Raw genomic sequence first — 27,490 nt, forward strand, 5'->3', positions numbered from 1 at the left:
TGTTGAAAGTAGTTAAATCACAATGAATTGGTTAAGAAGAGTCATTGTATTATGTTTATCAATACAATTTCAATTAAGTTAGCAATGGTCTCCTGGGCAAAATATCATTTCATCAGAATGCATTTAAAGACTGCACATTTAGAAAGGATATTTATAAATTCTCTGAGGACAGAGACTCTATCTATATCACCTGTGAATTTTGATTATCTACAACAGCACTTAGCAGATATAGCAAATCCTCAAAAATAATTGGTGAAGGGATGCTGAGTGAGTTTTCTATCATAAGGCAACTTCCACAGCCAATAACTATGTGGAAAATGAATAAGAGTTGAGTGAATTGGATAGCATACTGAATGCAGATAAAGTTTAAAATATATATGGAATTTCTACTCTTATAATTTTTATTGTGAAATATAACACACATTTAAAAAGTATATAAAAATAATTGTATACTTCAAATTTTTATAATGTGAACACTGATAAAACTCCCACCCTAATACATAAAACACTGTCAGGACTCAAGGATCCTCCATAAGCTTCAGCAAATTCCCTCCTCACTAAAGTTAACCACGATTCTAATTTACATTTTTTTTGTTGTTTTTTTCATATCCAACCCTAAATACTAAACTTTAGCTTTACCTGTTTTTGAACTTAGTATAAATGGAATTAGGCAACATATGTCATTTTGTATTGCATCTCTCTCACTTTGCATTATGATTGTGTTTCATCCAGGTTACTGTGTGAAGTTATAGTTCATTTATTTTCAAGGATATGCTGCATATCACTGTATGAATCAATACAATTTATCTATTTTCCTGTTATTTTTTCCATTTATAGCTCTTTTTAATAAGGGGGTTATTCATATTCTTGTACATGTCCTATTTATGTAGGTATGCATGCATAAATGCATAGATTTCAATTAAATATACACCGAAGGCAGAAGTTACTGGAGCACAGACAGGTGTAGTTAACATTACTGATCTTAAAATCTTTAAAAAAAAATAAGTCCTTCGTTGGTTATATATTTTGCTAATATACCTTTCCCATTTTTGGTTTGCCTATTTGGTTTTCCTAATACTATTTACTCATCAACAGTGAGTTCTTTATTTTAATAAGGTCATTTTTATCTATTGTTTAATAATGGCTAGTGATATTTTTCCCTATTTAAGAAATATTAATCAGAAATCAGGATCATATCATGCTATATTATAAATAGTTTTATTTTTAAACTATTTATTCCTCTTGAGACTCTTAGATGCGTGAGGACAGTAACAATGTTATTTTGATGTATGTTGTATTTTGACGTATGTTGTATAATAATATAGAATAGTGTATAACACAAAGTAGACAAAAAAGTAGCTATAAATGTATTTATCTGTCTATAGCTATATATCTCTATATCTCCATATTTCTATCCATCCACCTGCTAAACATCAAAATATCCATCCACACATATGTACAATATGATATCTTCACACAGTACTATATATTAATCTTTTAATTATTTTCCTATTAATTAGAAAAAAACTAATTGAAATCTAAATAAGATAAAAACACTTGAGGTGTTTCACAGAATGGAAACTTTTGTTGGAGTTCTTTTCTGATGTATGTAACCCTTTATATGAGGCTTTATTTTAAAACATTTTAACATTTCCTTTAATTTGAGGTTCTGAGTGATCCTGTTAGGACTTCAGAGTATATAAATACTCTGAAGTTATACTGATATTTTTCATGATGAGTGAAGTCAAAATCCTAGATTCCTGAGTGTTCAGGAATTTGCCTATCACGAGCCCTTAGAATCCTATGAGATATATGCACAGCATACCGTTGTTATACAAATGTTCTTTATTTTATCCAAATGCTTTAGTTCTAGCTTTTGTGTAGGCTCCTTACTTGGAAGATGTGTGGGACTTGTATGAACCATGGGACTAGTCCTCTAGCCTAAGTGGCTCTCTTGCCCTCTTTAATTTAGAGAACTTGGTTAAAACTTGGCTCTTGAGTTCTTTATACATTCTGATGCATAGGAGAAAATATATAAAGATTAACCAAGAGACAAATAGTTTCTCCCAAGAGCAGAACTATTTTAACCATTTAGATGTCCTAGAAATTACGCTGACCCTTCTTGGCTTTCTAAGGAACTTGCAAGAACTTAGCTAAAGGCTAAGGTGTTTTCCCAAATCACACCTGCATCTAACTATTCCTACAGTAGCTACCTTGGTTGCACGCAGTTTAAAAGAAAAAAAGGGAAAATAAAGCAATCAGAGCACTTAAAATACAGGGGTCATAGAAGAGGAACAAATCCTTTAATAGAGCATACTCTGCATACAGGAAAGAATTTTATTCATTTAGATCCTCTCAGAGAAAATTCTACTCCTTGATACCATAGACCAATAAAACACATAACCGTGATCTTGACTATAACGCTTGATTTTTTTTTTGAGATTTTATTTATTTATTTGAGAAAGAGAGCGAGAGAGATAACATAAGCAGGGGGAGGGGCAGAGGGAGAAGCAGACTCCTCTCTGAGCAGGGAGCCCTACATGGGGCTCAATCCCAGGACCCTGAGGTCATGACCTGAGCCAAAGGCAAATGCTTAACTGACTGAGCCACCCAGGTGCCGCTGTACGGCTTGATTAAACAGAGAGGAGGTGGGGAAGACAAAGTCTTGAGTTTCACAGAACATTTAACATATAATTTAAAACTAGTAAAAACAATATTAAATATTAAATCTGAATGCCCATAATCCATGTGCGAGTAACATTGTTCTAGATACATATTTTATTAAAGAATAAGAAAGTTAATAAAGTTTTACATGCAAATATACTCAGAATGGTATTATTTATGGCAATGAGAAATTGAAAACTACTTGTGTCCAATATTGAAATGGTTATCAAAACAGTGGTACATCCATATGTATTATTGAGACATGATAAATGATTTTACCTTAAAAATTTGCATTATTAAGCTAAATAAAAACAGGATTTTATATTTTAAGACAGCAATAATAGAAAGAAAGTAATAGATGTGATGGATTTTTGATATGTCACTTTGACTAGATTACTGTTTCCAGTTGTTTAATAACACTAATCTAGGTGCTTCTGTGAAGGAATTTTATAGATGCAATTAGATTCCCTAATGAGTGGAATTTTAGGGCTATTACTATGGGTATGCTACCATAATCAGTTAGAAGGTTTTTTAAAGCAGAGCTGAAGAATTCCATCTGTGGATAATAGCTCTGGCCTCTGTTCATGTAATTCCAGCCTGATCTTCCTTGCTTCCCTGCCTGTGGACACCGGCTTCTACCATCCTGTGAGGTTCCAGTTTGCTGATGATCTTTCCTTCCTGATAGTCCAATTTCAGAATTTGGATTGCTTAGCTAGTCTCCACCATTGGTGTAAGCCAACTCCCTATGATATATCCTTCAGTATATTATCTCATTGGTTCAGTTTCTCCTGAACATTGACTGATACAAGAGATATTATGTATGTAATATGTTTACAAAATAAGAAAATATCCCAAACAACTGTGACTGCTTCTAGGTTACTGAATAAGGTTTAGGTTTATTTTTCAATTGCTTCATTTCTATAATTTATGCAGATATATCAGACTATAACAGTTAAATGCTATTATATTTGAAACTCTTAAATATACTTTCCTGGTCTTATTCTACTATCAACATGCAACTTCATATTGCTCACTCTTTTGAAGAAAAAACTGCATTCAGGATAATAATTGTTATAAATGACTTATTACCAATTACAGGATAATTTTTACTTTAAAATATAATTGAAAAACACAAAAGACAATTATTATTTTCATGATTTCAGAGAATATACATATATATTCTATATATAGTACAGTATATCCTCTATACTGTCCACCTCTGAGCCAATCCCTTCCTCCTGGGTTTAAACTGGTCTAATAGGCCAAGTCTTTTTTTTTTTAAGATTTTATTTATTTATTTGAGAGAGAGAGAATGAGAGATAGAGAGCACAAGAGGGAAGAGGGTCAGAGGGAGAAGCAGACTCCCTGCTTCCCCCTACATCCCCCCGATGTGGGACTCGATCCTGGGACTCCAGGATCATGACCTGAGCCGAAGGCAGTTGCTTAACCAACTGAGCCACCCAGGTGCCCTAATAGGTCAAATCTTGATCAATGCCCTCCTTGGTGCCAGGCCCAAACCTACTGACAAACAGCCTTATGCCTAGAAGTTCAGAAAAATCCTTTGTAATAATTTGATATTGGAAAAAGTATATCACTAACTTGTTAAACCAAAAAAATATGAAGTTTTTTTGTTTTGTTTTGTTTTGTTTTTTTCCCATGCCAGATTCTGTATTACTTTCTGGGTGATTTAATATCATTTTAGGCTCTCAATCTGGAAGAAGTTTTATAAAGGTAAAATTGAATAAGTAACTTTAATACAATGAAATAATATTCTTAGTAAATAAAAACGTAAGTGGCCTAACTTTACTAATTCTGATCCCAGTGAAATTGCTTAGTATTGTCTACATTTTCTAAATTCACTGAATACTACCTGTTACTCTAGGCTTTGTCTTAAACTATAGCAAATAAACTCCAAAATCTGATATACAGAATAGTTTAATATTGACTGTTCTGTTTAGAAAGAACACATAAAGGGAGGACATGAATGAAGATGATTTTACATGTTAGCAAAATCATAGAAATTCCTAAAAATGTAAAACAAGGCTGGGCTTCTAAAACCTGAGTATCTGAAGAACATGACAAAGATTTGATATAATTAATTGTTGTTTATCTCTGTATATGCATAAATGTATACATATATATGTAATAACATGAGATTCATAAGTCTTTCTATAATTACCAGCCTGCTTTACTTTGGTGAAACCCCAGAAAAAAAAATTATACTCTCAGAAGAAAAAAGAAAAAAAAATCTACTATTCATGGTTAGCTCAAATTATGACCTCCCTAAAATTTTATCTGCTACTACAAAACTTAAGATACTTATGAAGGATTCATCAAAACATGAATTATGAAGGCTGACATGATCTATCCTGCATTATTGGCAAAGGCCTCTAAAATGAGCTCTATTTTCTGTTTGAAATGTTGACCAAGGGATACTGCAAATGTATACTCATTTCTCTCTCATGCATTTTTTTAATTCTAATTTCTCCATACAGTTTACCCATTATAACCTTTGTAAATAGTATTGTACTACCTGTTTATATTTTATATAAGAGAATCATTTCTCCTTAGTAAAAGATAGCGTGTAAACTTTTTCTTTTTATTTTCTTTTAAAGATTTTATTTATTTATTTGAGAGAGAGAGAGAATGAGAGATAGAGAGCATGAGAGGGAAGAGGGTCAGAGGGAAAAGCAGACTCCCTGCTCAGCAGGGAGCCCGATGCGGGGCTCGATCCCGGGTCTCCAGGATCATGACCTGAGCCAAAGGCAGTCGCTTAACCAACTGAGCCACCCAGGTGCCCCTAGCATGTAAGCTTTCTAATTGATATTTAAACCTTATATGCCAATAGTATATTTAACAGATGTATATAAAATCTTAGCGATATATTTTCATATACAGTATTTCTTCCAAGTTTTAATTTGAATTCCAGCTAGTTAATATACAGTGCAATATTAGTTTCATGTGTAGAATATAGTGATTCACTCACTTATATACAATACCTGGTGCTCAGCACAAGTGCCCTCCTTAATACCCATCACCTCTTCAATCCTTTCCTCGCACCCAGCTCCTCTCTGGTAACCACTGGTTTGTTCTCTATACTTAAGAGTTTGTTTCTTGGTTTGCCTCCCTTTCCCCACCACCCACCCATGTTCATTTGTTTTGTTTCTTAAATTCCACAGATGAGTGAAATCATTCATTATTTGCCTTTCTCTGACCGACTTATTTTGCTTAGTATAATACTCTCTAGCTCCATCCACGTCCTTGCAAATGGCAAGATTTCATTCTTTGTTTGATGGTTGAGTAATAGTACATTATATATATATATAATAGATATAAAATATATCTATAATAGCTTCTTCTGTATCCATTCATCAGTTGATGGATATTGGGTTTTCTCCATAATTCACTGTTGTTGACGCTGCTATAAATATCGGGATGCATGTGTCCCCTCAAATCAGTATTTTTATATCCTTCGGGTAAATATTGAGTGGTACAATTGCTGGATTAGAGGGTAGTTGTATTTTTAACTTTTTGAGGAAACTCCATACTGTTTTCCAGCATGACTACACCAGTTTGCATTCTCACCAACAACATAAGAGGGTTCTGCTATCTCTGCATCCTCGCCAACATGTATTGTTTCCTGTGTTAATTCTAGTCATCTGACTGGTGCACAGTGGTGTCTCATTTTAGTTTTGCTGTGTATTTCCCTGATAATGAGTAATGTTGAGCATCTTTTCATGTGTCTTTTAGCCATCTGTATGTCTTCTTTCCAAACATGTCTATTAATGTCTTCTGCCCATTTTTGAAATGGATTATTTATTTTTGGGGTGTTCAGATTTATAAGTTCTTCATATATATTGGATACTAACCCTTTATCTGCATATACGATACCTCTAGCCAGAAGAGAGGACGTACTATTTTTATTTCTCTTCTTAGAAGCTCAGTTACATATTAGTAATTCAGAAGAAGACTGTATTGAGCTTCAAATATCTATGATTTTTATTTTTTAATTATTTAAAGTGCACTAATATATAAAGTAATCTATGAATGTTTCACTTAAACAGAAGCTATCTTAACTATTATTTATACATATCATCATATATTTATTATTTTTTATGTAACATTATTGGTAATCAATGGACATTAGAAAATGAACTGTCTGAGAACACATAAAACTTATCAATGTAGGGCACCTGGGTGGCTCAGTAGTTAAGTGTCTGCCTTCGGTTCGGGTCATAATCCCAGGATCCTGGGGTCGAGTCCCACATCGGGCTCCCTGCTCAGCAGGAAGCCTGCTTCTCCCTCTCCCACTCCCACTGCTTGTGTTCCTGCTCTCGCTGTCTCTGTCTCTGTCAAATAAATAAATAAAATCTTTAAAACAACAACAACAAAAACTTATCAATGTAGGGGCGCCTGGGTGGCTCAGTCGTTAAGCGTATGCCTTTGGCTCAGGTAATGATCCCAGAGTTCTGGGATCAAACCTCAAATAGGGCTCCCTGCTAAGTGGGGAACCTGCTTCTCCCTCTCCCACTCCCCCTGCTTGTGTTTCCTTTCTCACTGTGTCTCTCTCTGTAAATAAATAAAATCTTAAAAAAAAACCTTATCAATGTAATAATGCCAAGATTAAAAAGAAACCATTAAAGCAAAATAGAATTTAAAATGGCAAAGTTCATAAATATGTAAATCAACAATGGATAGGATACATAAGGAAAGATTAATACAAAGAGCTGAAACTGAACCGGAACTTGAAGAAAGAATATTTGGGTGGATAGCAGTAAGAAACTGTTAAAGTTGTGGAAAACAAAGGTGAAAGAATAAGTGAAAAATTAGCAGTTTTCAAAAGTTTATGAAAGAGTAACTAGAAAAGTCTTATAAAATTACTGAGCTATATATGAGTTATGAAAAACAAATTTGGATTACGCTGTCATTATTTTCAAAAGGGTCTTCAAAGAGTACAGTTTAAATTTAATAAAGTTGCTAATGACCTGAGATCATAAAAGGAACATAATTACTACAGGGAAACAGAGCTTAGTTCCTACACTTGTGAATCTGCTCAATTATATTACTAGTTCTGTGAACTTGGGCAAATTAATTTACTTCTGTGACTAGCAGAAGCACTGATACGTAGTTCAATAAACAATAAACATTAGTTGTCATTTTTCTCATCCATTTCCTTCGGGGTAATATTAAAGTAACAAATAAGAGGAAACAAAGTATATATGCACAAATGAGATTAAAAAAATCATAGTCTTATTTATAGATTAAACACAAATTGCAGGTAACATTTGCATATTCAACTTAATCTATATACCTTGAGTCTTTTGACATAAGTCTAGACACACTATCAACCTCATTTCTTTTTTTTTTTAAGATTTTATTTATTTATTTGAGAGAGAGAGAATGGAAGAGAGAGAGCATGAGGTGGGGAGGGTCAGAGGGTAAAGCAGACTCCCCGCTGAGCGGGGAGCCCGATGTGGGACTCAATCCCGGGACTCCAGGATCATGACCTGAGCAGAAGGCAGTCGCTTAACCAACTGAGCCACCCAGGCGCCCTCAACCTCATTTCTAAAAATATTTATGAAAAATCATTCAGTGAGTTCTAATTGATAATAAAATGCTCACTGAAAATACTATTGGAAATTTCCTTATATTCATTGCAATTCTATTTACAAAAGTGTAAATGTATATATTACAAAATAAATGTTCAGTGAAATTGTACTCTGGACACATTATCAAATATTTTGCATGACATTTATTTTCATTTATTGAATATCAGAAGAATATTATGAGTCAAGAATGAAATTGAATTCAGAAGTTAATTATTACATAGATACAGCATTAATAAATAAAAAAATTAAACTATGAGAACATATCTCACATGATCTCAAATAATTTATAATCAAATTATGTAAAAAGCAAATTTTATTTCAGCCATTAGAGGCAAATGCGTATTTTTTAAAGTAAAACTAAAATACTGTGCAATCAAATGTTATTATCATTTGATGATTATTGTTACTATCAAATAAGTGAATTACCAAAGGATAACTTGAATCTCAATAGATTTGGATTTAAAAAAAAAAACTGCATAGTTGCATTTTGCTAGTAAACTAGAGACAACAGAAAGATAAAGCTGAAACATTTAATGTCTTCAAACTGTTAGAAAAAAGTTTTTATTATGTTTTTTTCAAAATACTGTTAAATAACATGGTTTAAAATTGGTGTAGAGATTGCAACATGAAACTGTATTTGTTTTTTTACCACTTACTAGTAATATCTGGATGATTTAAAAAATTTAGCATACAATGATGACTTGTTATACAATGTTAATATTAAAGCTTATAGTTTAATAAATGTTTAAAACTATTTATTGTGCAACTCATAAAAATCAAATTGAGATTGAGCAAAGTAAATGGTATATATTAATTTTTAAAATGTCCATAATTGTTTTTGGGGAGGTATGAGAATTTGCAAATCAATTTTTTTTATTTAAGTATAGTTGACACACAAAGTCACATTAGTTTCATGTGTACAACATAGTTATTCAATTTCTCTATGTTATGCTACACTCACAAGTGTAGCTACCATTAGTCACCAAGCAACATTACAATATCATTGACTATATTCCCAACACTGTGCTTTTTATTCCTGTGACTTATTCATTCCATAACTGGAAGCCTGTATCTGTAACTGGAAACAATTCTCCTTCACCCATTTTGTCCATTACCCCACCTTCTTCCTTCTGGCACCATCAGTTTGTCGTCTGTATTTATAGGTCTGATCCTGCTGTTTGTTTATTCATTTGTTTTTTTAGATTCCACATATGAGTGAAATCATAGGGTATTTGTCTTTCTCATTCTGACTTATTTCATTTGGCATAATACCCTCTAGGTCTATCCATGTTGTTACAAATAGCAAGACTGCATCCTTCTTATGGCTATGTCATAGTCCATTACATATGATTCTATCACATTTTTATGCATACATCTATTTAAAAGTGGCCATAATTTTTGGAACTGCATTATATGTTCTCATTTCTATATTTTACATAATAAAAATGGGTACACAAAATAAGTAACATAGTCAACAAATAATTATTGAAAATTATAGAAAAGGCACTTGACAAGGCAATGCAAAGACATTAGAAGCACAGCCTACATCTATCCATGTGACTTTTGGTCTGCAGCCTCTTTCAAGGTCAAACATACCATAGGACCCAAGGCCTCAACCACAGATCACACTGTTAGCATAAACTACATTTAGTACGGCCAAAGAACTCCTCCAAAAATCACATTTGCTAGCATAAAGTATCTGGTGTGGCCCTGTGGCCTTAGGTAAACAAAGATACTATTAGTAGGCAAGAATCAAAGGCTTAAAGATTATATCCCAGGAGCTGAGCAGAGACCAAATACTTGTTTGGAATGAGCAGAATGGAGACAACCCAAACCTGCTTAATAATCCTCTGCTGCACAACAGAAAACCCAAAATAGTGTGAACTGATTTTCAGAAAGTCTAGGAGAGTCTAACAGTTAAGATTTTAAAACTAAAATATTTTCTTAGTGATATTTCCTTTTCTTTTCCTGGGAAATAAACTTATTTATAAATTAAACAGTTTGTTGAGTCAAACAATGGCAGTCTGACCTTGGCTGCTACACTAATTGCTATGCAATATCTTGAGACTCATTAGCATTATCTTACCTTTCCAGACCATCTGGTATTTGATAGAACTAGATACAAGTACAAACAAAATGATCTTTCTGTATTTCTAGGTCATTCTGGCATGATAATCTATTCTATTCTCATGTTTCTGCACATGCATCAAATGCAAGTATTCATGACAAAAATTATTTTTATAATGAAACAAGTAAATTATTCACGGCTACAGTAGCATAAGAAAATGCAGGGAAATTTTTTATTTGGCAGTGAAAATTCTTCCAGTTCTAATTCATCATCAATGTTATAATTCTTCAGCCAAATGTTTTGCTCAAAAAAATGTTAAAGGAGAGAAATAAAGATAACAGGGTCATCTTGACAAATTACTTACTATTCTAAAAACCACAGATGACATATTTTCTTTCTCCAATTTATATTTAAGGAAGGATAAACAGTAGTTAATCAAAAAATATACTGACCAATTACTTGGGAAATTTTAGAATTGTCAAATCATGTTTCTTATATGAGAAACCAACTAGCTGCCAAGAACTTTTAGAGGATGGGGTTATTGTGATGAATTCTGGGTTTTTCCATCATACTTGAGTGTCCTGAAAATTTCATCAAGGGAGAGCATGCTTTCCAATTTCATGCAGATGCTAATATATACAAATTACAATACACTGCCATTAGCATCAATAGAGTCTTCCTGTCACGATGACCATAGTTTTCATGGGCACTTTGTACAAAAAAAATTGTCTAGTTAAGGTGAAAGACTAGTTTATAGCTATAAAACCAGTCATTCTGTCTACTTGATTATTTAGAATCATTAGTGACAGCTACTTATTTCTGAACATTAATGTGAGACACAAGGATCCATATACCCTCAATCACATAGGTACCTTCACACACATCTCCCTCAAAATTGTGTATTCCATTTCTTTCAGACTTGTTCATTCCAAGTTCTAGACAACTACCCAAGATCTTTTCCACTACTCAAGAGTCACCAAATATCCATACCTCCTACTACTTTCCCATATATGCAGTTTGGTTATTTAAGTATTTACTTTTAGCTCTGTTACTAAGAGGACTTTTCTTCATAACTGTCCTTCAAAGCTGTCTGAAAGTGAGAATATATCAGATATAATGTATCAGTAGTCTATTTCCAGCCATCTGGGAAATTGACTCAAATCCTTTTCTTTTAGTTGTTCCATAGGAAAGCCTCTTAAGACCAATGGTCTAAGGTCTACCTGAAGAAGAAGTACTGGTCTATAAAAGGAGACCTGGGAGTCTGCATCATCAGGTCATGTGATTTACTTATGTCTTCTAGACATTCTTAAACCTGATCTTGGCTCTACCTCTGAAATGATTATATTAATCAGTTATTGCTTAATAAAAATTACTCCCAGAATTTAGCGATTTAAATGAGCAATCACTTATTTTTACTCATGAATCTATGAGTAGCTGAAGGTCAGATGATTTACACAGGGTTTAACTTTGAGTTCAAGCTACAAACTGGGTCTAATGTGCCTTGAACCAGTGAACCAGCTGTAGCAGGTTTTTCTCATAGCAATGATAAACCAAGAGATCACACCTTTTGGCTGCAGATTTTTGGCACTTTTCAACTGATAAATGGGCTCTATGTTTACTCTCCTTGTGATTGCTCTGACTAGCAAAGTAAAGCAGAAGGGTCATTATGCCTGTTGCAGGCCTAGTCTTTTAAAAAGACTACAAATTCGAACAGTCTCTTGGAGTTCTGAACACTTTGTAAAACATTCCACCATTTTACCTGAGAGACTAAATGAAAAAATGCTGAGATTACATAGAGAAAGAGGCCTATATGAGTGCAACCTCTCAACTATCTCTACAACAACATCACTTATGTAAATGGAAGTTATTTATTTTCAAACCTGACCAGATGCCAGGTGAATGTCACCAGTGACCCCAGTGATAACACACTGAGCAGAAGAGTCTCTCAGCCAAGTTCAGCACAATTTCCTGAACCACAAAAGTATGACATAATGAAATAGTTGTTGCTTTAAGTTATGCTTAGAGGGTAAGGAATAGAGGTAAGTAGGTTCAGGGGTTCTATTCCGTAGGTCAGGTGCTAACTATGTTTATCTTAATTATACATTTGAAGACCGGAAAAATTAGCACAGAACCCACTGTGAATTGTACTTAGACCAGAGCTTCAGTTATAACCTACCTTCCATAAGCACCACTGTAACTGGAGGGCCTTTTGAGTTTCTCGGTAGTAGAGTCAACTTAGCAACTATATCTAAAATTCATCAAAATATTAGTATATTCTTCTTTCTCCAGTAAACTTATAAAATGGTCACAGAGCCCTTTTAAAAAGAATCAAAATGATTTCTGTTGTATATTTTTACAGTGGTATTATAAGGTCTTTAAAGAAAGTATCCTCTTCTTCAATCAGTAGACTATGGGATTTTGAAGTGTCTTACGTTCAGTAAGGGTAGCAACAAGCATCATCTTAGTGCTCACTAGGTCTTATTGTTATTTTTGTGATTATATGCAGTTCAGCAACATTCTAGTGTCTGTCCCACTATGTAACTCCTAAAACAATTATGATATATGAGACATCGCCACAGATCCCCTTAGATAGGGGCATCCTGAATTTCAGTCTCCCATTGCTGCACTTTATGTTGATTTTGTGCATCATGTATCAATATTTAAGTACTGGCACCGAGCTTCTGCTATCCTAGAATTCCACTGACCCCATTCATATTAAAGAGCCTGGTTCCATAGAAGCATTTTCTACCATGAAATGTAGTTTATAGAGGTCACCCACCACTGAGCCAATAAGATGCCAGTGTGGTCTCAATCAGGGCATGAGTAATTGACTAAGTGAAGGAAATGTCCTCAAGGACCTGCTGGTGAACACAATTAAGTTGTAGATATTTACATCTTGCAAATTAATTCTAACATCCTACTTCCTTAAGCTTTTAACCTTTCCTTAGTGTTGTAACAAAATGTCCTTTCCTTACCATTTCAAGTACTGAAGGCTATTATCTTGTCCAAGTTTTAATAAACCACCTCAACCAATTTTTAGGACTGTTTCTAGTACCGCTGCCAGACCTGGAAATCCCCAGCAATAAGTGAGTTCACCTGTCAATAAATTATTTTCCTACAGCCTCATACTACATGCCTATCCAGCCTAAGATATTTAAGATCTATTTATATATATTTGAAGTCAGGTTACCTATGTTCACAAAATGGCTCCAATTCCTACAGTTTGTGCAAATTTTGGTAATTCACTTAATTAACCTGTGCCTCATTTTACCTATATGTAATAGCATAATTAAAAAGGTTTCTAATAGTGATAGAAGTGAGAAAATTAAGAAAGTACACGTGAAAGGTTCAGACCATTGCTTTCAAACAGCAAGTAACTGGGGCACCTGGGTGGCTCAGTTGGTTAAGCATCTGACTCTTGATTTTGGCTCAGGTCATGATCTCATGGGTCCTGGGATCGAGCCCTGCATTGGGCTCCGCACCCAGTGGGCAGTCTGCCTGAGTTTCTCTCCCTTTGCCCCTCTCCCAACTCATGCTGTCACTATCTCTCTCTCTCTCTCTCTCTCAAGTAAATAAATAAATCTTAAAAAAAAGATGCTCTCCTCTCCCTCTGCCCCTCCCCACCTGCACTTGTGTGCCCTCTCTCTCTTTCTCTCTCTCAAAAAAAGCAAGTAACTGTTTAGATTTAATTACATCCCCCAAAACGATAAGTTGAAGTCCTACTCACCAGTAATTAGGAATATGACTTTATTTGGAAATAAGGTCTTTGCAGATGTAATCAAGTTAAGATAATGTCATTATGGGTTGGTTAGGTTGGGTCCTAATCCAATGACTAGTGTCCTTGTTGGAAGAGGAAATTTGGACACAGAAACGCAGAGACACACATAGAAGAGAATGTTATATGAAGACACAGAGAAGGCTGTATGACAATGGACGCAAAATGATGCACCTACAAACTAAGGAATACCAAAGATTGTTGGCAACCAAAAGAAACTGGAAAGAGCCAAGGAACCCCACACCCCCTACAGATCTTCAGAGAGAATAGCACTCTCAACCCCTTGATTGCAGACTTCTGACCTCCAAAACTGGGAGAGAATATATTTCTGTTGTTTTAAGACACCTGGCTTGTGTTACTTTATTATGGCAGCCCTTAGGAAACTAATATAATACCCACAAGGATTAGTCATTAAATTTTTTTAAGATTTTTTATTTATTTGAGAGAGAGAGAGCGAGAGAGCGAGCATGAGTGGGGAGAGGGAAAAGGGGAGAAGCAAACTTCCCACTGAGCAGGGAGCCCTGACATGGGGATTGATTGCAAGACTATGGGTTCATGACCTGAGCCAAGATGCTTAACCAACTGAGCCACCCAGGCGCCCCTCATTTAAATTTTCTGAATACAGAAAGCATATCTACATTTTTTTATTATATCTCTTTGTCCTTATTAAAATGTAATATATTCACATAATTATTAGCCTATAATAATATTTCTAAGGAATATTTAAGTTTTTTTCATATTCTTAAACCTAAACCAATGACGTTTAGTTTGTAATAACATATTAAAAGTTATAGTTAACATGCATTGAATGCTACTCCATTTTAGGCATTATACTAAGTACTTTATGTAAATTACATCAATTTTCCTTATAACAAATATGTAAGGATGTCATTTATTTTAAGATTATATTTATTTATTGAGAGACAGCAAGAGTGAGAGCCAGAGAGTACAGAGGGAGAGGGAGAAGCAGACTCCCCACTGAACAGGGAGCCCTGACATGAGGCTCAATCCCAGGACCCGCAGATCATGACCTGATATGAAGGCAGATGCTTAACCGACTGAGCCACCTAGGTGCCCCAAGAATGTTGTTTAAATGAGGAAACTTTGGTGCAAATAGGATAATATTCAAGTTCTCATGTTGTGGAAATAATGGAAATACATCATATAATATCAAGGAAATCTTTGAAGGTATAATGCATGGAAGACAACATTTATTAATGGTTTATTATATGCCAGGCACTGGATACTGAAGTTATGTTTCTCAAAGGTACCATCACAATTTATAATCTCTGCCCCTCAAAAAAATTTAGAAAGCTTAAGAAAAATGAATACTTCAATTACAGTGATTAGAAAATGAAGTTCATTGGATGTTAATTTCCTTAGACCATGTGATTAGTAGGTGATTAAGCCAAACAGAAATTTAAGATGATTCGTCTCCCCCTCCCTGAGAGACTATGGACTCTGAGAAACAAACTGAGGGTTCTAGAGGGGAGGAAGGGGGTGGGTGGATGGGTTAGCCTGGTGATGGGTATTAAAGAGGGCACGTATGGCATGGAGAACAGAGTGTTATATGGAAACAATGACTCATGGAACACTACATTGAAAACTAATGATGTAATGTATGGTGATTAACATAATAAAATTTAAAAAAAATAAAAATTAAAAAAAAGAAATTTAAGATGAAAATGAGACAATAAGAAGTACAGGCAATGGTGCAGTTTGTCACATGCAATACCTTTGTTATTAGTCCCACAGTATCAGTGACTCATTTTCTAACATGCACTGTATCTGGATACATTTGTGTAATGTGTCTTCCCCTCTGGAGTGTGTGTGTGTGTGTGTGTGTGTGTGTGTGTGTGTGTGTGTGTCTCCCTCCCTTTCTCTCTCTCTCCAAATCTATATATTTTTTTAAGATTTTATTTATTTATTTAAGAGAGAGAATGAGAGAGAGACAGAGAGCACATGAGAGGGGGGAGGGTCAGAGGGAGAAGCAGACTCCCCGCTGAGCAGGGAGCCCGATGTGGGGCTCGATCCTGGGACTCCAGGATCATGACCTGAGCCGAAGGCAGTCGCTTAAACGTATATAAAGGTTATCTCTTATATGTAATAAATTAATGTTTTATGAATTTGACACACATAAATATATGATAATTAGGATTTGGCAACAAAAGAAATACTGAGTTGATCTGTCTGAAAAGATTAAACAAAATGTTTGTTTGTTTGTTTTCAACAAAGTGGACACTACCAACAATTTTGACGGGAATACCACTGTTCGACATTAGACATTACCCCACACAATGCAAGATGTTAACATCTCTGGCATTCCTACCCTCCACACTGGTAGCAATATTCGGTCTATGACAATCAGGAAACACCCCACCATTTTCCAAATATCATTAAAGGAGGTGGTACCAGCCCTAGTTGAAAATCTCTGAGACAGAAGATGACAAAATAGGTTGGAAGCTGGATTATGAGGTTGCATGTAGCTTAATGCTGTAGCTGACACTGTAGATTATACACCCAGGGCCCATTACTAGACTTCTATATCCTTTACTTTCTTGATTACGAAGAATGGGAAGCCAAACATACTGAATTTTCCTTTCAGTTAAGGGTGATCATGTGATCCAGTTCTACCACTAGGACATGGTGATGTGTTGGGGGCTTTCTTCCATTCAAAAATAAATAAATAAATACAAGATAAAACCTCACAAGGAAAAGGATGTTTTCAGCTACCTGGCATGGTTACACAAAAGTCAAAGTACCAGAGCCATCTGATGGGATCATGATCATAAAAGGAAACTGCTGGACATAAGGCATATAAAGAAAGGAGAAATCTGGTGTCCTGATGATAACTCTGAACATCAGCAACAGCCCTTCATTGATTACACCTTCTTTTTTTGCTATATAAGCATCATATAGTTCAAAGTCATTTCAGTAGAATTTTTTTTCCATCATAGCAGTATGATCCTATCATATATATTGTTAGGTAACCTATATACAGAGAGAATTTTTTTAAGATCTATATGAAATTATGTCACAAATGGGTAGGAGAAGTTGTGATCAATAATATAGATAGTTAAGCTATTAGAAGGCAAAGAGCAGGGGTGCCTGGGTGGCTCAGTCAGTTAAGTCTGCCTTTGGCTCATGTCATGATTCCTGCTCTCTCCTTAGCAGGGAGTCTGGTACACCCCCTCCCTCTGCACTCTGCCTCCTTGTGCACTCTCTCTCTCTGTCAAATAAAGAAATAAAATCTTTAATTTATTTTTTAAATAGAAGGCAGGGAGCAAATCATTTCCATTTGAGAATACAGAAGCAGGGATAAAGATGGCTGGTAGGGTGAACAAGAAGAACATAGGAAATAATTCATAGAGCTTATGGTAGCATATAAAGGACAGGTTGAACTGATTTTTTAAGAATAAATTCAAGTAAGAGAAGGAACTGAGATATAAAAGAAAAAGAGGAAGTTTAATATAGGAATATTTTTAGGTGAAAAGGAAATGTCTCAGCTACTGATAAGGAAGAAAGGTATGTTTACATGCAGCAAATGTATGAAAAATGTAGATGGAGAGAAGTATGTGGCCAAAAAAATACTGCTAAAATGAGAAGTCTTAAGTACATAGTAATTTGAATGATTAAGAATTTACTTGAGTTCTATAAATAATGTTAATAAATGCTTACATAAAGACATGTGTGCCCAGCTTTTAAAAAAACCTCCCCCTGATTAAGTGTTAAACCTTTTATTTCAGAGTTCATCTATTGTAATCAATCGTTGGGATAACAATTTTAAAATCAGTTCATTGTCACTTTAAAATATTTTCATTTCAACATGGTAAATCAGTGGCTGTAATTCTTAGATAAAACATATAAAATAATTTTATTTTCTAAAGCAATATGGAATGAGTGCGAAACTCAGAATGCAGAGACAGTTTTCCATGAATCATAAGCTACTCATTATCAAATTGCTGTTGTTAAAATGCATTTCTCTTGCATCTTATTTTCATCTTTACACATACATATTCCTTTGCATGGCTAATAAGAATGAAATATTTGACCTAAAAGTAAAAAATAAAATATTGCTAGTGTAAAAAAAATGTGACTCTAAGGTGCAATTTAAAAATAGGTAGTTTTTCTGAAAATATTTCATACAGTTAGTTTTATCTCATGGAAAATGCCTGTGATCATTTTTATAAAAATTCTTCCAAGCTAATCTAATAGACCATGAATGCATTAGAAATATCAAATTTATAATTCACTTGAATAACTTTTATTTGTTAAATGATAAATCTAGGAAAGAAAACTACATGTAGCAAATTGAAGAGAATTTGTTACTTACAAGGTCCATGAGTTTTATTATATGCAAATTTATTGTGAAATCCTTGGGAATGTATTGATAGAGTGACAGAAAATTTATCCAAAATGAAGGGCCAGAGGAATAAATTAAATTTATCATCAGAGGAAATAGAAAATATCTGTAAATTACAGCATCTATCGACAGCTATGTTTGCAACATCCCTTTAACCATGCATGATATTTGCTAACCATGCTTTCACTATTTGTTCTTATTACAGACCCAGATGGCCCAGGTTGATCTTTAATTTGTTAGGCTCAAAATAAAATATTGCCCTCTCCAGAGTTTAACAAAGGTTGCTCATCTTTGTAGTTTAAGACATTCCAAATAAATCTGTTTCATACTGCAATTTAGCCACAAGCAGGATATAAAGATTAGAACTTTCTCTTGGGTCTTCCCAGCTGCTCAGATTTAAATACCCTCATTGCTTGACCATCCTCCTTTGCTTCCTGTGGACTCTTTTATTTGAGTCATTAAGTAAATAAATATATATTTTCTTTGTGTTTAACACTTTCTTGTAAGATACTCATATACCTGTTGGAGTGCTTTTAGTGTAAAGTGAAATGTGTACACCTTTTGGGATGAAAAATGCTTCCTCTTTCTCTTCACCTTCCATGATGTGGATTCATTTTATGCACTGCTTCTATTTGGTTAGGTTTCTACTGTTATTAAATATGATTCCAGTTTTATTTATTTTTTTTTAATATCCTATGGTAGAAGCTTAGTAGCTGCATGGTGAAGTACCACGTCGGTATGAATTCTTTGGTGCTAAACAACAAATTTCCATTCAAATAATAAAATTATTTTTGTTAATTCATGAATAATTTTAAAAATATTTAAAAATAATAAGTAAGTTTCTTGATTTATACACAACTCTGTTCTTGGGGTACTATTTTAGAATATTGCTACATTGTGTTTAGTTATAAATATGTGATGGCATTACACTGATTTATTTAATATATTTTGTCGAAAGTCTGTCATGCTTAGGTAATGTATGAGGTATGGATGATAAATAAAGAGCAAAGCCAAAATTTTCAAACAAAAATAATTTCTTAAGAAATATTACTTAAGAAACAGACTGGTGAGAGACAAAATGTCTGGATTCAAAATTATTGTACAGATAAAGAAAACAAAGAGCTAGGAAATTTAGGAAGGATACACATGGAAGTTAAGTCATATTGTTGGTATGCAAGATAGAAGTACTTTTACCTTTTTACTAAAGCAAATGAATGTACATTTTTTGATAATATAGTATTTCCTTATTTTTTATTTGATTTATATTCATTTGTGGAAAGGTCCTATGAAGAAAATTCTTATTCCTTTAACATCTCTTTCAATCTGAACAGCTATCTTTAATTAGCTATTAATGGACAAATGTATACAAAGAACTCCGAGGATTAGATAAAAAATTAGCAGCTAGTGAAATAACATATGATAAAACTAATGCCAGACATGGAGTAAGTTCACAGTAAAATGTAATTGTCCATTTCCTCTTCTTCACTACAAATTCCATTTTTCACATAATTGCTTTACCTATTTAGATCCCACATGGTAAGTAGTCTGTTGTAGTTTCTAATTTCTTAATGCTATCTTTAATTTCCTTTATGGTTATATATTCTCTATTAGGCAATTTTATTCATATTCCTTTTCACTGAGGTGGGTTCTATAAGCATCCCAGTTATGACCAACAAGAAATACTTTGTAATGCACACATCACAGAGAGAAAATTGTTTTCTCACTCAACAGATTCACCACCTTGTATATACTATGCAATTGTTAACAAGAAAATTAAGAGCAAAAACAAATTGGAAAAAAACAAAAAAACAAAACAAATCCACAGAGCTTACAAGAAATTTTAAGCTTTCTAATAAATGTTTTTATTGTGAATTGACTTATATTTATGGTTTTCTTCATTAGGGTCTTTTATTTTATTTTTTAAAGATTTTATTTATTTATTTGAGAGAGAGAATGAGAGAGAGAGAGAGAGAGAGAGAGAGCATGAGAGGGGGGAGGGTCAGAGGGAGAAGCAGACCCCCTGCTGAGCAGGGATTTCCCGATGCGGGACTCGATCCCGGGACTCCAGGATCATGACCTGAGCTGAAGGCAGTCGCTTAACCAACTGTGCCACCCAGGTGCCCTAGGGTCTTTTATTAAAAAGTACAGTACTTTCCATGCTTAACAATAAAAATCTGCCCATGTATATAAGCCATGTTATATCATGCTGATGAGACATATATGGAGTGGCTTATCCAAAAACAATGATTTATAATTGATCAATTACATGGCAAAATATGCAAAAAACAAAAAACATTTATCAAAACATAGTAAGGGAAAAAAGTAAGAAAAAGCTAATAATAAAGTATTAAGGAAAGCAGGAGTAAGGTGAAATTAAAAGCAAAAAGGAATTGAGGTACTAAATAAGAAAGCAGATTAACATTCAGCTTTGGCCTTAGGCTTTAGCCAAAATCTAGTCTTCAGCCAAAATCTAGTCTTCAACTTCTTCAATTTCAGCCTTCTTTTTTAGAAGAATAGTTTAAAAATGTCTACTTTGATATGATTTTTGGTAGCCTTAAATTTTTATGTAATCAAACCATTTATTATCATATATGATTATCATATGAGAGTGATGCAAACAAGATGTTTTATTTGGATTCATTTTAAACATATAAATAATTCACTTTCAAATACTGGTAAGCATTCAAGGATGTAACTTACAGTTAACCTGATGGAATAGCCCACAATGACGTATTTAAAGTTGCAAAAGAATACATTTTTCCTCTATTCTTTCAGACAACAATACTAACACGGGAGCCTTACTAATAGCTGCTTGCAGGGAAAATAGTTTCTTTGCCGGAATCTGCTAAACTGAGGTACCTTGACGGTACAAGGATTTCTTACATGATACCAACTGCAAACATTTTACAATAATTCTACTGTAGGGAAGATGCTAGAATTACATGCAGTGTAAGATAAGAAGCAAATGAAAATTGAGAAAATATTTTCCTCACTTTAAAGCCAATTACATGACCAATTGCCAGATTTCCAGATGTAAGTTTTAAGAAGCAGTATTTGCCAACAGATTTAAGAAACAAGTAAAATATTTTTAAAGGTAGAAACAGCAACATAATGAGGATAAAAATATTAAACTTACTTCACAAAACAGGGCACGTACCTTCTTTTTGAGAGCTTGTATAAACTGCATCACCTCTGAAAACCAAACTTCAAGTCCAGGAGTAGCTGAGATGAGTCTCGGTCTGTTATCATAGAGAAAGAAAAGTTAATAAATTACTAGCATTTTTCTGGCCATGATTCTGTAGCCAAAAACATCTTTCTCCTATAGTTACATCAGTTGAAAGAATGTGTCTACTTAGTATTTTGATTGTGCTGTATAGGAACCGTAGGAATCATTGAACAGCAGAGAAAGCTAAAAATTATTAACCTGAATCACAATGCAAATTCTCAAAATCTGAGAATTAAACCTGTATAACAAGAAAAATGTAATAAAATTCCAAAATCTAAAAAATCAAGTTGTTTTTATATCCTAAGAAGTTCATTCAAGGGCCTGCAGTGATTTTAACACTTGCCTTTGAAAGAACAATTAAGTAGGAAGCAGTTAGTTCAAAAGGGTAGGGGCGGTGAAAGAAGATACAAAAAGAGGCTGAATAAACTTAGTCTGGAACATTTAACAACCAATCTGAAGGAACACATACACTGTCAGGGATGATAAGATATCCAAGTTAAAAAGCTGCATTGAATTCTGAAGCATCTCAATTGTTGCCCACTTCCTAAGAGGCGTAACTATGTACTACGATGTTGGGTTTGGCTTCACAAACTTTGTATGTGAACTCTGTAGGGTCCCCTTCAGATACATGACAAGGTCAATACTGTTCCCAGAGTTGTGCCCTGCACCACTGCTCAAATACGTGGTGACTAGCTATATAGCAATTCCCAGGATTGGCTCAGTGGTCCAATATATACCTTTCTCATTTCTAAAATTGTACTTAAAATAAATTCCCTGTTCAATGGCCATAGTTGGAACAATTTGGGCAACAAACTAAACAAAGTAGTATTAGAATGTAACACAGACTATAAAATAAATACTCATGAGCCCATATTGATATAAATGCATGATTGAACAAATAAATGAGAAAGAAGGGACAAATCTCCTATGCAAAAGAATCCCAAATGAATTAAGTAGATGGTCTGCCTCAAGGAAATAAAAGATAACTTTTCACTCCTTAAGTATGGGCAGCACATAATGAATTCCTTACAAAGAGGACAGTATGGAAGGGATGGTGTGGAGGAGAGTAACTTTATAACGCAGAAACTTGACAAACACTACTTCAGGCAGGTGACCACCATCAATACCAACAGTCATATGTCATGCTGATGGATTGTATATTTGATATGATGTAATGAGAATGATACATTAGATTGAAGAGTCTGGATCCTGACCAAAACACTATCTGTGATTTTTCAGGCCTGATCTTAAGCAATTAAAAAGGCGTTAACCTGGCAGGTCTCACTGAACGTTAGGATATTAGGCGAAACTAAGGATATCTGAATAAACTATGGACTGCAAAAGTGTAACAATATTGGTTTATTAGTTTCAACAAATACTGCATATTAGTATAGGATGTTAATAATAGGAGAAACTGGATGTGGAGGATATGGGAACTCTACTCATTTTTTCAGTAAATCTAAAACTGCTCTAAAAAGTAAAGTCTATTGACTTTAACGATTAAAAAAAATAACAAGCCCCTGGTACTGAAGAAATTCAGGTGTTTTTTTTTTTTGGCAAAATATCAAGTCTAAACAATAAAGGCCTTAAACATTTAAAGTTCTAAGTCTTTAATCTGAAAATTCCTTTGTTTCATGACTTTCTTAGACTCTTTATACTAACTTTATCTATAAATAAAATTTATCCAATAAAATACTGAAAAACACTACCTCAATAGGAGTTGGGTTTTTGTTTTTGTTTTGTGTCAATTGTAAGAAACTATTCTCTTCTGAACTGGAAGATAAGAGAGTTATTTTTGTTGTTGATGTGGTTTTTCTAATTATTTTCTTCTTTTTATTTTCTTGGACATACATATGATATAATATTTTCTATAAACAGTCTGATTCATTACCTGGGAAAATTAACAAAATAATAAAGTCTACATAGACTGATATGGATAGATAGATAAATAAGTAGATTGATTAAATAAATAAATGATTAATAGATACCTAGAAAGAGAGAGAGAGGGAGAGAGAGGTAGTCTTATGATATTCTCCATAGCTAATGCTTATAAAGAACAACAGCTCAGAGCAGTGATTCTGGAGAACATCTCTGGTCATTCCTCCAAATCATAGATTTCATAGCATTTGCAAACTGCAAAGACAGCTTGTGTTATAGATGATGAAACTACTAAAAAAAAGAAGAAATTACATTTTTGCCCAATGTCACACATTTAATGATTAGATATTTTATTAAGTGGCAGATGCACTAGGATATTCATTAAACTTCTAAGTGCTATAACATGACCATCTAGAATCTATCTTTGACCTTATTTCCAAAAATATGATAATTATTTTCTCTGCATTAGTAAAATTGAGTAAGAATAATTTATTTCATGCAGTTCCTGGTAAAAATACAATTAGATAATAAAAAATTTTAATGCTAAAATTTTATCAGTTCTGAAATTTGATATTAAATTTGACTTGAAATTAGAGTGGCAGTGAGGAAGTTTTCATATAGATTTCTGAAAATGCCAAAAGTGTACACTAATTTATAAAGAATGAAAATTGAGCTTCTAATGTCTTCAGGTTGATTAGTATATACCAGGACCTAACCTGTAAAGTACACGTGCAAACTTGCAGATGTCTAAAATAAGCCTCTATACACTGCGGTGGGATCATTAATGTATCTAGTTGTATCAATAGCATAGGCCATTTATTAATCCTAAAAAGATAACTCAGGAATATATATTAAGCTCAAAAGTCACTTAATAAAATTCACTGATTATCTTTAAAAATGCACATCTTGAACATTTGTTTTATCAAAATATATGCTGGAATTCCCAAAATGCGCAGCCTAATCAGTAAAGTGATTTTATATAGTTAAATATATTGTTAAATATCTTTTAATATTATAAACAATAAAGAGGCCAAAATCAGACTTCACTTCTTCTTCAAGTATAGAATTAAATTTTGTGAACATAATTTTATAGTGTAAGATATATTTTTGTATCCTACAAAATACTCTGACTTATTTTCAAGATATGTAAGGTTTTTGTTTCGTTATTTTTATAAACTCAGAGTATAGTTATTTTATAAGATACTGTGGTATTTACTAAGAACCAGGATATGACCCTGTATCTGAATCCAATTAATTCAGGGTACTGCTCAATAAAATAGTCATTCTCTTTCTCAATGTATGTAAAGTAGGCAAAATTCTTAGCCCCTTAATATTCTTAACCCCTGGTATACATGTCTTCTCCCAGTTATTCAATCAAATACTAAGCAAGGTGTTGCTGTGAATGAATTTTGAAGATAAAAAAGTCTCAAACTGGTTGACTTTAAGTTACAGAGATTTCCTGGGTGGGTCTAGCCTAAAAGTACATCCAGAGGCCAAAGAATGAAGTGGCCTCAAAGAAATGAGAACTTGAAGCAGCTATCTCCTTCTGGCCATGGAGAAGCAAACTGCAGTGTTGTAGAGAAGGCCACATGACAGATAATGGTAGGTGACTTCTAAGAGCTAAAAATGGCCCCTGGATGACAACACAAGAAAATGGGGACCTCAGTCTGAGAACTACAAGAAACTGAATCCTTTCAACAATCACAGAACTTGTATGAAGACTATGAACTTTAGATAATACTGCAGCCCCAGCTACACCTTGATTTCAGCCTGGTGAGATACTGAGCAGGGGATCCAGCTAACAGCACCCAGACTCATGACCTATGGAAACTAGGAGATAATGAATTTGTGTTGTTTTAAACTATTAAATTTGCAATAAGTTGTTACATAGCAATGGAAAACTAAAACAAGTATTGCATAAAGTAAATATATTTATAAATATCTTATTAGTATTCCCTTGCTAGATAAAAATATGTAGTTTAGGATGAATTAAATAAAATTAAACAGCCATAAAAAGAATGGAATCTTGACATTTGCAATGACCTGGATGGAACTAGAGAGTATAATACTAAGTGAAATAAGGTCACTTTAAACAACATAAGCTAACATTTTGCTTTGACTAAAAAGTTCTGGTTTTTAATCACTTTCAAAAAAGATATATTTAATAGACAATGAACTATTTCATTTTTTCCCCATGTTATGTGTAGTAATTTAAAAAAATATGTAATTTTCAATTAGGCAAGCATCAGAATTAATATGAAGTAATTTCTTCACAAAAAAACCACTTGACTCATTTTATGAGTATGTCTGTATCACCTTTCAAACAGTGAAATAACTGTGTTGTTATTTTTCCTTTTTGTACTCTAATGCAATGATCATAAATCTGCTTTTTCAATTTCTCAGATATCTAAACAGATAGTTAACCAAAAAATGTACATTATACACATACATCACACACGTTTACATTATACATTGTATTATAAATATATATAAATGAATAGCAAATAAAATTATCAAAATATACTTAAGATTATTAGTCATTAGGGAAAGCAACTTAAAACCACAATAAAGAAAAACAAAACAAAAACAAAAAAAAACCACAATGAGATATAATTACACCTCTATTACTTTTGAAAAGAAAACAACTACAACTGGCAACACAAAACATGAATTATTAATTACACAGAGCAAATGGAATCCTAATACAGTGTGGTGGGAAGTGAAAAGTATAGACATTCTTGTCTTGTTCTTCACTTTAGAATGAAAGACTATACTAAGTTATTCTTAATCAAAATTTCAATTGCATACATCTACACTAGAAGAATATGTACACTATTAAAAATTTTATAAATCAGAACAAAAGTTAATATAAAATAAAGCAACACATTAGCATAATTTATAAGAAGTTCCAAATATTTTTTTTTGGAAGAAGAGGACACACGTGTAAGGGCATAGAGATACTGCTATATAGATATGCAGATGTGTATAGTGTATAATATATATTAGAGAATATGTAATATAGAATTATATGTAGTAAATGTACAAAGTATACATTCATATGTGTATCTCCATAAATACATTTTTAGTTCCTTACAGTTATTTTGAAACTTATTTTAAGTTTTACAACATTACATATATATACTTCTGTTTCCTTAATTATACTAGTCTTTAATTTTTTTTAATAATTCTGTCCGAAAATTATTAGGTATATTATGTTACATGATGGTAAATATACATTTGTCAAAATTCTTATAACATCAAGGATTATTAATACTGATGGCAATTAAATAAAATTTAATAATTAATTATCATTATGAACTTTCTTTACATTAGATAGTTCACAGTAAATAAAATTATTTATTTTCCTTTTCTACATGCAAAAACTTATCTATATTTTATTTTCATTTTTATTTTTTGTTATGGATCATATTCCTTGTACCAAGAGGACTGTAGGTCATAAAATCCAAAGGATAAACTATCTTCTCCATCAATGTACATATGAATCTTTGTGGTCACAAAATTGAAGAATTATAGACAAATTATCTGCCCTCCTACACACATACACACACACACACACACACACACTACACCACTGCAGAGCTGGGAGAGGATAAACTGAAAAAAAGTTCCCAGCAAGATTGAACATGGGAAATACAGAAGTCAATGGTTCATGGTCATGGTGATGGTATACTACTGCTGGAGAGACATTGAGAAGTAGGAGAAATTCCTTAATTTGAATTAGATTGTGTTTACTAAGAGGCACTTTCTTGTCTACTGTTTTTGGTGGGAACACAATATGTTTTCTGAGAAAAGGCTTCCAAATTGGCAAGGAAGAAGTCAAACTTTCACTATTTAAAGATGGCATGATACTCTACGTAGAAAATCCAAAAGACTCCACCAAAAAATT

The sequence above is a fragment of the Zalophus californianus genome, chromosome 10 (genome assembly GCF_009762305.2).
Source record: "Zalophus californianus isolate mZalCal1 chromosome 10, mZalCal1.pri.v2, whole genome shotgun sequence".
In the NCBI taxonomy this organism is placed as follows: Eukaryota; Metazoa; Chordata; class Mammalia; order Carnivora; family Otariidae; genus Zalophus; species Zalophus californianus.